General features: G+C 49.0%; 1 long non-coding RNA gene across 1 annotated transcript; it reads left to right on the top strand.

The window, feature by feature from the left end:
* The first annotated feature begins 4,062 nt into the window (after positions 1-4,062).
* LOC114063553 lies at positions 4,063-8,143 on the top strand. The gene is made up of 2 exons (XR_003572581.1): positions 4,063-4,166; positions 7,895-8,143. It is a non-coding gene; the product is annotated as an uncharacterized LOC114063553 (long non-coding RNA).
* Positions 8,144-13,026: the final 4,883 nt, after the last annotated feature.

Genomic DNA, 13,026 nt, shown 5'->3' with positions numbered 1-13,026 from the left:
TTTTTTTTTTTTTTTTTTTTTTTTTTTTTTTTTTTTTTTTTTTGTGGATGCTATTTATTATTCAAATGTGGGGAGAGTCGAGCCAAGTGGTGCATTGCTCTCATTAATTATTCTCTGGGATTAAGGAATCGGTTAAAACCATATCTCCCTTAATCCTGTTTTATTAATTTTATATTCTTGGCAAAAAGAGAAGCAAAACAACAACCCCCCTACCCTCTTTACAAAGGGATCATGCAGCTTTCTGCTGGGACCCTGAGAACAGGAGGTCTCTGGTGTTCCATGGATGCTCGTCTTTTTAATTTGATAAAATAAATTAGCACAGGATTAGAGCCTTCCTGACAGCACAGCTCAGCTGCAGTTACCACCTTGAGGGAGGCATTAAGCATCGTTTTGGTTGCATGGAGGTGGAATGGGAGTGCGCCGGCCCCCTTGCTCCTCTGGGGGAGAGAACTTTCCTCTCAGTAGCAGCAAAACTGATGCCTCTCCTCACCACCTGGCTGCTGCCAAAGCTGCCACCTTTCTCCAGCGACAAGTCTTGTGTCAGATGATGTGGTTGCTGCCTGCTCAGGTGAATTCATGAGCCCATCAGCTCGTTTCATACAGCAGCCAGGGTGATAACTGTAATTAGCCTCTTTTGGGTCATCACGGAGATGTAAATGAAACGGTTTCCTCTAAGACAGCAGAGATTTGATTCCTGAGAGTGAAGGCTTGGTCTCAAAAATGGAAGTGGGACTTTTGCAGGTTTCATCTCCTTTTTGTGGCAGGGAAGCTCCAGCTGGTGCTGTCATCAAATTCTGCTTGCTAGGGAAATGCGTGGAGGCCAGGTTGTGAGGGAGCAACCTGTGGCTGCAATGCAGACGTAGAATCCTCCAGACTGCTTGTTTGTGTGGCTACCAGGTAGGAGAGAAATTACTGTGGTGGTGTGTGGCCATATGACCTCTTTCTTGGACAGAAGGGAACCTGCATTTAGTTTCCAGGAGCAAGATGGAACTAGTCCCACAGCACTGAGGTTTGCAAGACGTAAGAACCTGGAGCATGAGAGCTGGGCTCAGCTTCTTGAGGCTCTTTTTGAGCATCATGATGCTGAGGCATTTGGTCCCTCAGCTAGGTGGAATGTCTTGGGTGTCTTGTCTTGTGCTTATCTTGAAGCTGAGGACAGCTGTTCCCACCACTGAGTTGGACACTGGGGATACATTTCTGCTTACCTTTAATCCTTCAGGAAATAAGGCTTGTGTGAGGCCTTTAAAAGGAGTTATGCCTGAAATATTGTCAAGTGTCTTCTCCCTGGAAAAGGGATTATTTCCAATAATGGCAGTGGCTTAGCAATGAGTCTGTAGTGATGCTGGCTGGGCCAGGCTGCGATGGAGGGAGGTTGGTCCTGTGACACGGCAGCAGATCCACTCTCAGCTCCACTGCAAGGGGCTGCATGGATTAGCAGGTGCTAGCAGGGAAATGTTCTAATGCTATGGTGGTCTCAGGGTCACTTCTGAAAGATGCTCCTGCTTTTGAGAGTGTCTTTGACTCACTCTCTCCTGGCCTTGCCTGACCTCACCTGAACACCTTTGCTGCAGCATTGACTGTCATGTTAAGTCTCTGGGGTTATTTTCAAGGCTCTTGTTATGGAAATTTCCATAGTTTCAGTCGTTTGAGCAGTGCAGAGATTTTTGCAAAAGATCTTCCATTCAATACTTATTTGTACAAGAAAGTTGTGATTGAAGGCTGCACAGACCCTCCAATAATACAAACACCAGAAAAAGTCTTCAGGGCTGGATTTGTCAAACATCCCAAATCAAGGCATTTTTATTTCCTGTATTTCCTTTACCAGCCAAGGATTTCTTTTCTTCCAAAACCTGCTTGCTGTGGGATTTTTTTGTTTGTGAAAAGTCAGGGAAGGTTACTCTTATAAAAAACAAAGAGTTCCTTTGGAGAAAAATTATAAAGCAAATGGCTTCAATTGTTTTATCCCGTCTAGGAACAACTTCCTAACTTGCTGTGTAGGAAGAGCGAGCACTTGTTCTACTGTTAGCATAGCCAGCAGGGAGCAAGAGGATGCCCTGTTCCCAGATGCTGGGTATTCCCTGTGGACAGGCTGATGACCTGCATGTGTAATTGTAGAAGAGGTTCAGGCAGCATTTCATTGCTTGATAACTCTGTGTCCTATGGAAATTTGCTTGGATTCTGCAAGTTGCCAGGCTGGTGCCAAGCAAATTGTGTCTTATCTCAGCCCCTACACTGGACAGGTGGTGGGGTGGGATACCTGGAGCTGTTGGAGGTGAGTGGTGCTCTGGTCCTTGAGACAGGCAGAGGAATCCTCCTAATGATGCCAATGGAAAGCTGAAGTAGGCTCCATTCTGCTCCTGAATTACCATGTTGGCTAGGCTGCAGCTCACAAAACCAAGATTTTTCAGTGATGTTTGGACAGAAAAGCTCATTTGTCAGATGCCTGGGTAACCTTGTCTTGGTTGGGTTTCCCTCTTGTTGAGGGCGGGCTGTGGCATGGCCTGAGCATCCTCACCTTTCTGTGGGAGCATGAGCTGAAGTAGGGTGTGGGCTGTGAGCACTGCTGGAATTAGCCTTAGTGGTCACTGTCTTTGAAACAGCTGAGAAAAAGTCAAAAACACATTGATAAAAATGTCAAACAGCAGCCTTCAGGTGCCCTGGCAGTGTTTTGATCTTGTTTCCAAACTTTTCGGTGAGAGAAGAGCTAGTTTAAGTTAATTTGAATTGCAAAGCATCACTGATGTGCCAGTGAAGGAGACCTCGCACAGCCACGCACAAGGAAGCCAAAAAAAAAAAAACCGAAGGCATGTATTCTCAGATTTGAGGTAGGAATTATATACACTTAGAGTCATGAACTCTGGGTAATAATTGAAAGGTCAGATTGATGAGAGCAGCCTCCGAGATACGATTTCTATGACAGCTTGATGGATGCCCCACTATCAAGGTGTGCTTTTAATCATAATCTCATTACTCCACTTCTTATGGTTCGACTCACCTAAACTCATGGGAGGAATCAGGGGCCACCTCTAAAATGTGAATCGGCTTTTATTTGGAGGTAGAAGAGTTGAGTGGTTGGGGGAACAAAAAGGAAAGAAATGAGCCAAAAGAGAAAAAAAGATCTTCTGGCTGAGGATGAGTCAAGAGCTGGTGTGAGATAAATACCCTCATTGCTCCAGAGCAAGGCTCTGGATAACTTTCTGCTGTCTGGGATCAGTACAGGTGCTCTGAAGCAAAGAAGGGAGTCCTGAACCTCTCTCAGCATCAGCACATGTCATGCCCATGAATCTCTCTGCATTTCTGTCTGAGGGTCTGGGCCTGTGGTCTGTGAAGAGATGGCCATTTCTGCTCTCCCAGGCATGAGAGAAGCTTTGTTTTGGGAGAGATCCAATGCTGGCTGTTCATGTGCTCTGATCTATCCAATCAAAACCCATGCTGAAGCTTTCCTGATGGCCCACTATAAAATGCTTAGGTGCTGATGGAGAATACCAGCTTCCAGCAAAGGGTCCCTGCACCTTCAAGATGGGAAAAGCCTTTTTTTGAGGCCATGGTGCACAGGAGCTGAGAAGATAAACCTGAACTTTATCCCAACCAGACCCCATAGCAGGCACTGAGGGGACAGCACCTCTTCTCTTTGCAATAAATACCGAGAAGCAACACCACGTCTACTGAAGAGAGCCTACAAGAAAGATGGAGAGGGATTTTTGACAAGGTCATTTAGTGACAGGAAAAGGGGGAATGTTTTCCAACTGAAAGAGTGTTGGTTTAGATTGGATACTAGGAAAAAAGTCTTCTCCATGAGATTGGTGATGCAGAGGTACAAACTGCCCAGGGAAGCTGAGGATACCCCATCCCTAGGAGTGTTCAAGAACATGTTGGATGGGGCCCTCAGTCTAGTGGAAGGTGTCCTTGCCTATAGCAAAGGGGTTGGAACGAGATGATTTTTAAGACCCTTTTCAACTCAAACCATTCTAGGATTCTATCATTCTATGTCATCAGGACCATGGTAACCATGGAGGGGGGCTGGCTAGTGGCAGCTCCCCGAAAGCATCCTCACCGGCTCCTCTGCGAGAGCTCAGTGCAAAAGCAGGAGGGTGCCGGGGTGGCATCTTGCGTCCCGTTAGCTGATCCTGCAATTCATTCTCGCCTCCCTGGAACCTCCTGGAAGAGTTAGTATGGAAATTTCAACCTATTTTTAAGGGTTATTTTCACTCAAGTGAAATCTATCAAAGAAGGAGGGTTATTTTTACAGCACGCAGCAAGCGCCGGTTGCCATGGCAGCGGGCGGGCGAAATGCAATAAAGCATCCCTCTGTTATCGTAAACACAAAGGGAACCACGGGCACCAGGAAGAAAGGCCATTGTCATGGGGGAAATAAGGCAACTCCGTGGTGCACTCACCAAGGGAGGTTTTGTGGGGTCCTCTGTACCCACGCAGGGCACATTGGGACGAGAGGACTGAACCCCTCTGAGGTCCTGCTGTGAGTGTTGAGGACACTGATACGTCAGCCTGGGATGAGCTTCCACCCCCCTTCATCTGAAAAAAACTCATAAGAAGTTTAGAAAATGCATCCTCTAAAAAGATGTATTTTTTTTTTAAATCTGACTTCCAGGACAAGGAGCAGTCAGCTGTGGAGGTCTCTTCTTTTAAATGCTTGCTTGCTGTGAAGAGATTTTGCATGCAATTGGAGGGTTCAACCCCTCCACCTCTTCCAAGTGTGCTCTGTCTGTGTAATAATTTAGGTGCCCTGTTTCGGCCGAGCAGCTGAAGGGACAAGTGTAACTGGAGTGTCCTGATGGTGCTGGGCCCAGGAGAGCCTTGGTCAGCGTGGGTGTGAGCAGCTCCCGGAGAGGTGGAAGACCCCAGCTGGGATATCCCTCATGAGCTGTGGCTGTCCCTATGCATACGAGCCCTCGGCTGTCCAGCAGCATCAGGGGGCACAACTAGAAACTGTGCCAAGCCCTCGAGGTGCGTGTTTTATCCCTGAAACCTGCACTGCTGTTGGGCTCTGTGGAAGCCACATGGCTGCCCTTTATTGCTCTTCCCTCCCAAGACTGACCGAAGTGGCACATCTTGGGTGCACAAGGGGTGGCTGGGCGGGGGAGAAGCCCAACACAACCAACTGCCAACATGTGCTTAAGCTTCCCTAAGTACCATTGTGGGTGTTTGCATTTTGAACTCTCACCAAGACCGCCAGTAATGTGCAATAAGAACAAACAGGCAAAGGATTGGTCTCCCGCACCACATAGAAGCCTCTTCAAGAACCTGAGAGTTTTTTGGGGGGAGTTCCAGGCACTCAGAGTGCTTTTGTTCAGAAATGTCTTGAATTGGGTACCAAAGCTCAGACGATCCAAAATGCCTTGCCATTTGATTCACCCCAGAGATGTCACTGAGGTCTTGGATTTTTCCAACTCTGACACTGGAAAAAGCCAGTGGTTTTGAATTTCATGATGTGGGGCGAAAGCCCAGCAGGTGTGAGCTTGTGTCATTGAAGTGCCACTGAAGACCAAAGTTGTCTTCACCTTTTCTTCATGGAAACTGAGTTAGGGATAACTGACCCTTGCAGAACAAGCTCTCCGAACACACCATCTCCCAGCCCAGCCTAAGGTCAGCCCCACTCCAGTAAGTATAAATCCTCAAGAACACACATAGAAGTTGGGCATCCCATCACTGATGAATGCCAGGGGACAGGTGGGTGTGAAAAAGGCGAATCTCTTGCACTGATCAAAAGTCCCACTCCTGCCTTATGCTGATCCAAGATCCTGCTGTAGGGTTTACAGGGCAATGGCTTTGGAGCTGGGGAGCTTTCTTTTGCAGCAACTCATAAACAGGGAAAAGGAACAAAAGCAGGACTTGCTGTGCAGCAGCGTGTGTATAAATAGATCCCTGGGAGGGTGAGACCAGGGGGAGGGAAGAGATGGAGATGATTTCTCTTTCTAAAGGAATGGTCTTGACACTGCTTGCCTTTATGGCTGAACCCTGTAGCATCAAGTCATTGCTCCTTGTGCCCTTAAAACCCCAGCTACTTGCCAAGGTAAGGGGGTTTGCACCATTTTTTAAAAAAAAAGGTTAATGGCTTTTTTATTGAATAGTAAGGAAAAAATACAATAATGCTCAGCTGAGGATGTATCTTATCTAAAAAGGTTGCTAATGATTAGGGTTTATATTGAATTATTAGAGTCAATAACCATGTGGCTCTTGGGGAGTCCCTCTGAGGAAGAGCGCAAGATCTCCAGCAGTCTGGTGGCATTTAGCCAAACCCTTGCCTGGTGAGGAGCACTTTCACCAAGGTCTTCTCCAAAGCAAAGTCAAGGAGCGCTTCCCCAGGGGACTCGGGTCCAAGCCCTCCCTCTGACAGCACAGCACGATGTACTGGCAGAGTGCTTGATGATCTCCCTGAGATTAAACTTAATTCACAACTCTTTAACCTAAGGTTCCCGTTCATAAGTGTTTCATTATTAAGGGGTGAGAACGTGGCAGCTCCATTCTTTAATAGCGTATATAGCATGTTACACTTTACAATGCATTAGCAATAAATGCTTAATGGAAGGGGCTATATCAAGCTGTTAGATAGAAAGCCTATTATAAAATGTGGGCTCCTGCTAAAACAACGTGTGCGTCTGTTTAACGCCTGATGTTAACTCAGAAAAGCGTGTTAGAAAGCTCTGCTCTTTGGCACAGAGAAAATAAGGAGCACTTTATGTATTAAAGTGTCACCAAAATTTCCTCACTTGTTTAAAACAATCTCGAGAAAGTGTTGTCTAAAAGGTAGCTGGCTGAGATGGGAAGTCTGGAGGAACCTGTCAGAAGCGGGGGCTGGAGGAATCTGGGGTGGGAGTGGATGTGCAGCAAGGCTGGATCAGGTCTGCTCAGTGCAGCAGGGAGGTGAGCTGCTTTCAGAATCATAGAATGGTTTGGGCTGGAATGGTCACTAAACATCCTCTCATTCCGACCTCCAGTCATGGACAGGGATGCCTCCCACTAGACCAGATTATTCAAAGCCCCATCCAGCCCGGCCTTGAACACTCAGGGTTGGGGGCATCCCCAGCTTCTCTGGGCAACCTATTCCAGTGCCTCACCACCGTCAGATGATGACTTTGGGACCAGCTTAATTAGACTAGGCTTCTCAGACTTCCAAAACAGACCTGCTGTTCCCCACTGTGACTTATTCAGTCCTGACCCCTCTGTCTTATTCCAGTGCTTCAGCAGTTAAATGGAAAATGGTGTCTGAGAAGATTAGAATTAAGTTATTAAAGCATCTGGACACTTCTAAGAGGATTGCTGAGCATCGTAGTACTCAAGATTGACTTGAGAATTTGGGGGTGGATTTGCAGCTGGAAGAAATTCCTCATGTACTGTATACCTGCCCCTTGTGTATATGTTAGCATACTTGGCACAGATGTCTCTTTGTTTCCGTACAGGAAACTAATTGCCTTTCTTGTTTCAGTCTGAAGTTTTCTTGTGTCATTCTGTAAATAATGAGAGGCATTTCTCAAAGTTTGCCAGCGCCTTTGTTTCTCTTGACGGCACTTCAGCTGCTTGCCCTGCACTAGAGGAGCATCCCCCTTGCTGGAAACCTGGTGTCATCTCAGCAGGGTCTGCACTGGCCCAGAGGTTTGTCGGCTGGGAGATGTCCTGTGGGGAAGCAAAAGTGGGGAGAAGGAGATTTTATGTGAGAGTGACAAGCTCTGCCTTTGAGCTCGCTCTAAGTTGCAGCTTTTTGTGTGAATTCCTGGAGATTAAAGTTCCTTTTTTATCCTCAGCACAGTGGGGGCTTAGGCAGCAGTACCACCTAACACCTCCAGTGACCCCCAGGGATGCAGCTCCTGCCTGTGAGGGGACTTTTCTCAGCCCTCGAATGCTTCTGGCTCTCTGTTCCCCGTCATGTGCCTTTTAGAAACTGATTTTTTGGTAGGCAGTCTCTCCTTGGCTCTAAGCTGTATCTCCTGAGGTTTAAAGAAGAGGAGCAGAAGTTCAGCTTGTGACAAAATTGGAAACAACGTGATACCATGATGGAAATCCAGCTCTCTCCTCCCGGTGCCAAATGATGGTTTGCTACAGACCCGTGGGAGAAGAGATACCCCTCAGAGCTTTCCCAGGAAGTTAAGCTGGCGCAGACACAGAATAAAAGAGGGATGAGGGAGCCCAGAGCTAGCCTAAAATTTCATCTGCTGCTCCAATTTGATGTGAAAGAGGAATTCAGGTCAGTAATGAGAGAGCAGATGCGAATGTTTGGTGCAGAAGGGTTTGCTGCTGTAAACTAAGCAGAGTTTACAGGTGCTTGAACAGCGGAAGGGGAGGTTTGTCCTGTGGGAAAGGGGAGGATCAGCTCTAGTAGTGGGTCGGTGACTGTCCAGGTCCACCCAAATCCAGGTGAAATGTCACACCCCAGATCTTGTGGCACACATGGATGGTGAACCCCCTGAGCAGAGGGGATGCAGCTGGGGCACAGCACCACGGCTGGCACAGGTGGGCAGGATTCAGTACAGGGAGCAGCAGGGAATCTCCACTGCTGCTGACCTGGAGGTTGTCACGCGTCCTTCATCCATCCCTGTGCACAGCTGCTGGCTGAGCTGGCAGGGCAGCTCTAGTGGTTCCATCCCAGCCACTGGCAACTTGATGCCATTCCTGCTTTCTTATTTTGGTGTTACTACCACAGTTCTATTTTCTACAGTATAACTTGGGCCACGGAATAAATGTTGGGTTTCAGTTAGCAAAGGAGCACCAAGGAGGGCTTGTGATGGGAGGTAAGTTTGGCTTTGGCTGCTTGAAAACCACCTGGGAGGAAGGCTTGTGGGTGGCCAGAGGGAGGATGCTGTTGGATGTGTCTGAGCCAGGCTTTTCCTGCCTCCCTGCTGCATTGGGCAGTATCAGTGCTCCCAGACTAGCTCCCTGTGCCTGGCTGAGAGCATGGCTGCAGAGATGGGGTAGCTGGGAGAGGATGCTGAGCCCTGCCTCAGTTTCCCCTCTTAGTGTAACCCGAGAGGGGAGTCTGTAGGCCAGCTGAAAGGAAGAGAGGAGGTGGTGTTGGGCTGCCTTGCCAGCTTTTGGGGGTATGCTCTGGCTGGCCACCCTTCCTGCTGGGGTAGCTGTTTATCAGGAATGAAGCTGGCAGGGAGGGATCCTGAGTCAGCTCAAGCCATCAGATCTCTGTCAAGGATTTGGCCTGGACTTTTATTACCTGTCCCTCTTGTCACTTTTGTGTGAGGAAGCGGGGACATAGTGGGTACCTGCTTACTTTGGGGCTGTCACATCTGCTGCAGGGGGGACAGTGCAGCTTGTGACAGCCCGGGGTCATTAGCGCTGGCCTCTGAGGCTGCTGCCAGTTGGGATTTACTGTCCATCTCCCTGGGACCAGCTGAGCTGTCCACTCCCTGCATGGCAGCCCCTCATCCTGAGCACGGCTGGGGTATGAATCCTGCCCCGTGCTCAGCATCCCTGGACGAGGATCTACTGTCTCATATCCTTCCTCACACGGGGAGGGGGAAACGCTTCGGCACGGCTAATTGTGGAAGGCTGGTTCTTTCGGCACTGCTTGCCTCAGGCTGCCAATCACCCCTCGCTCCCCTGCTCCCTCCGCAGCGCCGGGCATCACGTCAGCTGTGTCACGGTGTGCTCTGACATCGGCCTGACGCCTGGACCGTGCCGGGGCAGTGATGAGCAGTAATTGGGTCCCCCCTCCACCGGCATCACCTGTCAAGGCCATGGGGCGGAGGGAGCGAGCGACTTTGCAGCCGTCCGAGGAAGAGCTCGGACACTGACGCCTTTCAGGTGGAGACAGACCTTTCAGGGGCTGAATTCTGCTGGCAGTGAGGTTGTTCTGAGTCACAGATGCCCGTTCTCACCTGGGGTGAAGGAGTATATTGATAGCACCTTGCTAGCTTGCACCAGCCACAGGAGCTCTGGGATGGCTCTGGGGGTGCCTTCAGGAGCATCAGGCTGCAGGTATTGTCTCTAAGAGGCCCCTTTATCCCCCCCCAGTCTCATTTAGAGATGCTTAAGTGCACTTCTAAAGCTGCCTGATGCAGGTGTGGCTGACACCTCGCCAAGGTGGCTGTGCATGCTGCTGCCAGCCGTGCCCCAGCAGCAGGGCTGGGCACGGTGCTGCTGTTACTGTATGTGCCAAGGGGTCTCCTTGATCCCCTTGGGAACAGCGTGACCAAACTGTTGCCAGCAGCCTGTGGTTCTTCCAGGGTCTGGTCTGACCTTGCTTGATTGTGGGGTGAGGACTTGCATCCCAACCAAGTGTGTCTGGAGTAAGAAAGGGGTCGCTGCAGAGAGTGCATGTTTGAGGTAGATGGTGGCAACAAGAACACTGTAACTTCCACTGTGCCAGCCCCCACGCCACTGCTGGAGTCCACCTCTCCTCCTCATTGCCCCTGTAAACATTGCCCCTGTGATTTTCTCTAACTTTGTAACTTCCAAGGGTCCTCAGTGTATTTTCCCCAGCTGCTCTCCCCCCCCTCGTCTCAGAGGCTGTGTGTGACAGTGTATTTCAGTAGTGACTACTGTAGCGATGAAAGCCCTTTTCGGTGTAGGGGCTGGCTGGCAAGGTGGGGAATGCTGTCTTCTCCATCATCACCATGCTGATCAGCAGCAGCACCCCCTTCTCATCTTCCCACCTCCGGGGAGGCAGCATATGATGCTGACGAAGGCTGCTGCTGCTTGCTCCACATCAGCTGGCTGTGCGGCATCACGAGCAGCGCGTCCCCCTGACAGCACATCTGCAATTACTGGGAGGCATTTTTGCCTGTAGCTGCACATCCCGACTGCATTTTCAGCAATAACAGCTTCTTTGTCTTGGGTATTTTACCCAATCTCCTGAAATCAGGGACATAGGCAGCTATTTTTGGCTTTGAACCTGGTCATCATAATTTGTCCATGTTTCTTGCAGTGCTGACATCGTTCTCTACGGCAGGGGCTGCGGGCTGGTGCTCAGTTAGTCCCAGGGTGAGTGATGGATGTCAGTAGTTTAGGATCTTTGTGAGGTTTTAGGTGGTTTCTCCTCAGCCATGATAACATCCACAACGGTTTCCCCACCACTGGGACCTTCCCTTCCACAAGGTCTCCCAGCACCTGGAGCATGGTTCTCACCTTCCTCAAGGTAAACGCTGGGACCAAAATCTAACAAATAGCCCATTTAAAAGTGCAGACCTTGGAGGTCTCAGGGTTCTAGGAGGCTACCAAAACCCTGCTGATGCATCACGATGCCATCATGGCTCTGCTCTCGCTCCCTGAGCAAGTGGAAGTGCTGCTGGGTTGTCCCTTCTTTTAGGGCTGGGGCTGCCAGGACTCAGCTCCCTGCCTTGTGCCTGCCTCTGCAAGCACATCATTGCTCTGCTGCCTTCTGCCAGGTAGATCTGACACTTTTAAAGCACAGTCACAAGACTGTCTCATCTGTGCTTTCAACCTTCCCCAGGAGTCTCCCTGCTGTGTGCACTGAGCTGGGCTCTGGTGCTGTGTGTGGGTGGTCACACAGGGAAAAGAAATGGCTTTAAATGCACAGAGAGTAGTTTGGACTAGGTGTGAGGAAGAAATTCTTTATTGTGAGGGTAGTGAGGCACTGGTACAGGTTACCCAGAGAAGCTGTGGCTGCCCCATCCCTGGCAGTGTTCAAGGCCAGACTGGATGGGGCTTGGCGCAACCTGGGATGGTGGAAGGTGTCCCTGCCCATGGCAGGGTGTTGGAACTTTAAGGTCCCTTCCAACCCAAACCCTTCTATGAGTCCAGGAAAAAAAAATTGCTTGGAATTTAGCAAATTAATTAAAATAGTAAGTAAATAGAGAACCTGAGGCATTCTGCTGTGTATTTTAAAAAAGGTGCTTGCTGCTGTTTCCCAAAGGTCCTGCTGAGGGAGGCAGCTTCCTCCTCACAGTCTGGTAGGGGCAGGGACATTATCTTGAGGGAGCACCCCAAAACTATTTCCTTGAATATGTCCTTTCTACCTCATTATTGCTACTTTGTGTTTTCTGACCACATTAATGATTACAGCAAAACAGGATTCTTACTGGCAGCATGAATCACTCTTTCAAGATGACACCAGCACTTACAGTCTTATTACTGTCATTAACAGAATTTTTATTATGACTTTGCCATGCTCCCCCTTTCTAAAGAAAGCAATTCAAATCCAAATATTCTGGCCTAAAAATATCCCATCCTCATTTTCCTCTCTATCCCAAAAAGAGGTCACACCAGTCCTTCTGGGTAATAGAAGAACATCTATTTCTATGGATGTACTTACGCTGTGGTTTAGGTTATCGAGCACATTTCTCAGGCCTGTGTTTTCCTAATTGTATATCTGCTGAATTCAGCTGCCCCTGGGCTCAGCAGTGGTCTCAGGTCTTCTGCAGCCTGTCCCTGCTTTGCTGGCTGGGGACAGAGCCAGGCTCTGCAGCTGTGGGGAGCAGCAAGCACCGGTCTGTGGAGACGTGACATTACCAGATGTTGGCCATGTGTCACCTGATGTGACTTGCCCAAAGGACCTGAAGGTGATCCAGGGGATTGATCCCAACATCCCATTTGAGATGAGATGCCTCTCTTGTTTTACCTGAGCTTCAGGGCGCTGCTGATCCCATCCATCTAGCGGGCTGTGTTTTTGGCTACCCTGAAATTAGCTGCCAGAGAGTAAAACAGGGAGGTGACAGAGTGTTTGTCACAGCTGGGACTGTCCTCGCCAGGCTGAAGGTAGCTGGATGATAGGATACACAGGAGAGGACACATTGTTCCTCGTCTTGGCCCGTTATGGTTTTACAAATGACTATTCCAAGCTTGGTTCCAAAATGGTGTCGTGGCTTTCGCTGCTGTCATCAATTGCCATCAACACTGCATTTAGCTGACATAATTACTTATTGTTACAATCAGTGCCCATTAGGTTAAAGCTAAATTACAGTCTCAGTCCTTGGGAACTGCCTATTACATCCATATGAATACGCAAAGTTCATCACTCATGATTAACGTTGCTACAGTGAATACAAAAGGAATTAGTGAGGACCTGTCACTTATTGTAAAGTGCTGCCAGATTATGGTATC

The sequence above is a fragment of the Empidonax traillii genome, unplaced genomic scaffold (assembly GCF_003031625.1).
Source record: "Empidonax traillii isolate 1590-97213 ecotype Southwest subspecies unplaced genomic scaffold, ASM303162v1 scaffold474:size1423191, whole genome shotgun sequence".
In the NCBI taxonomy this organism is placed as follows: domain Eukaryota; kingdom Metazoa; phylum Chordata; class Aves; order Passeriformes; family Tyrannidae; genus Empidonax; species Empidonax traillii.
Note: the sequence above shows the minus strand (reverse complement) of the source record. Positions and strands in the feature narration are given on the sequence as shown.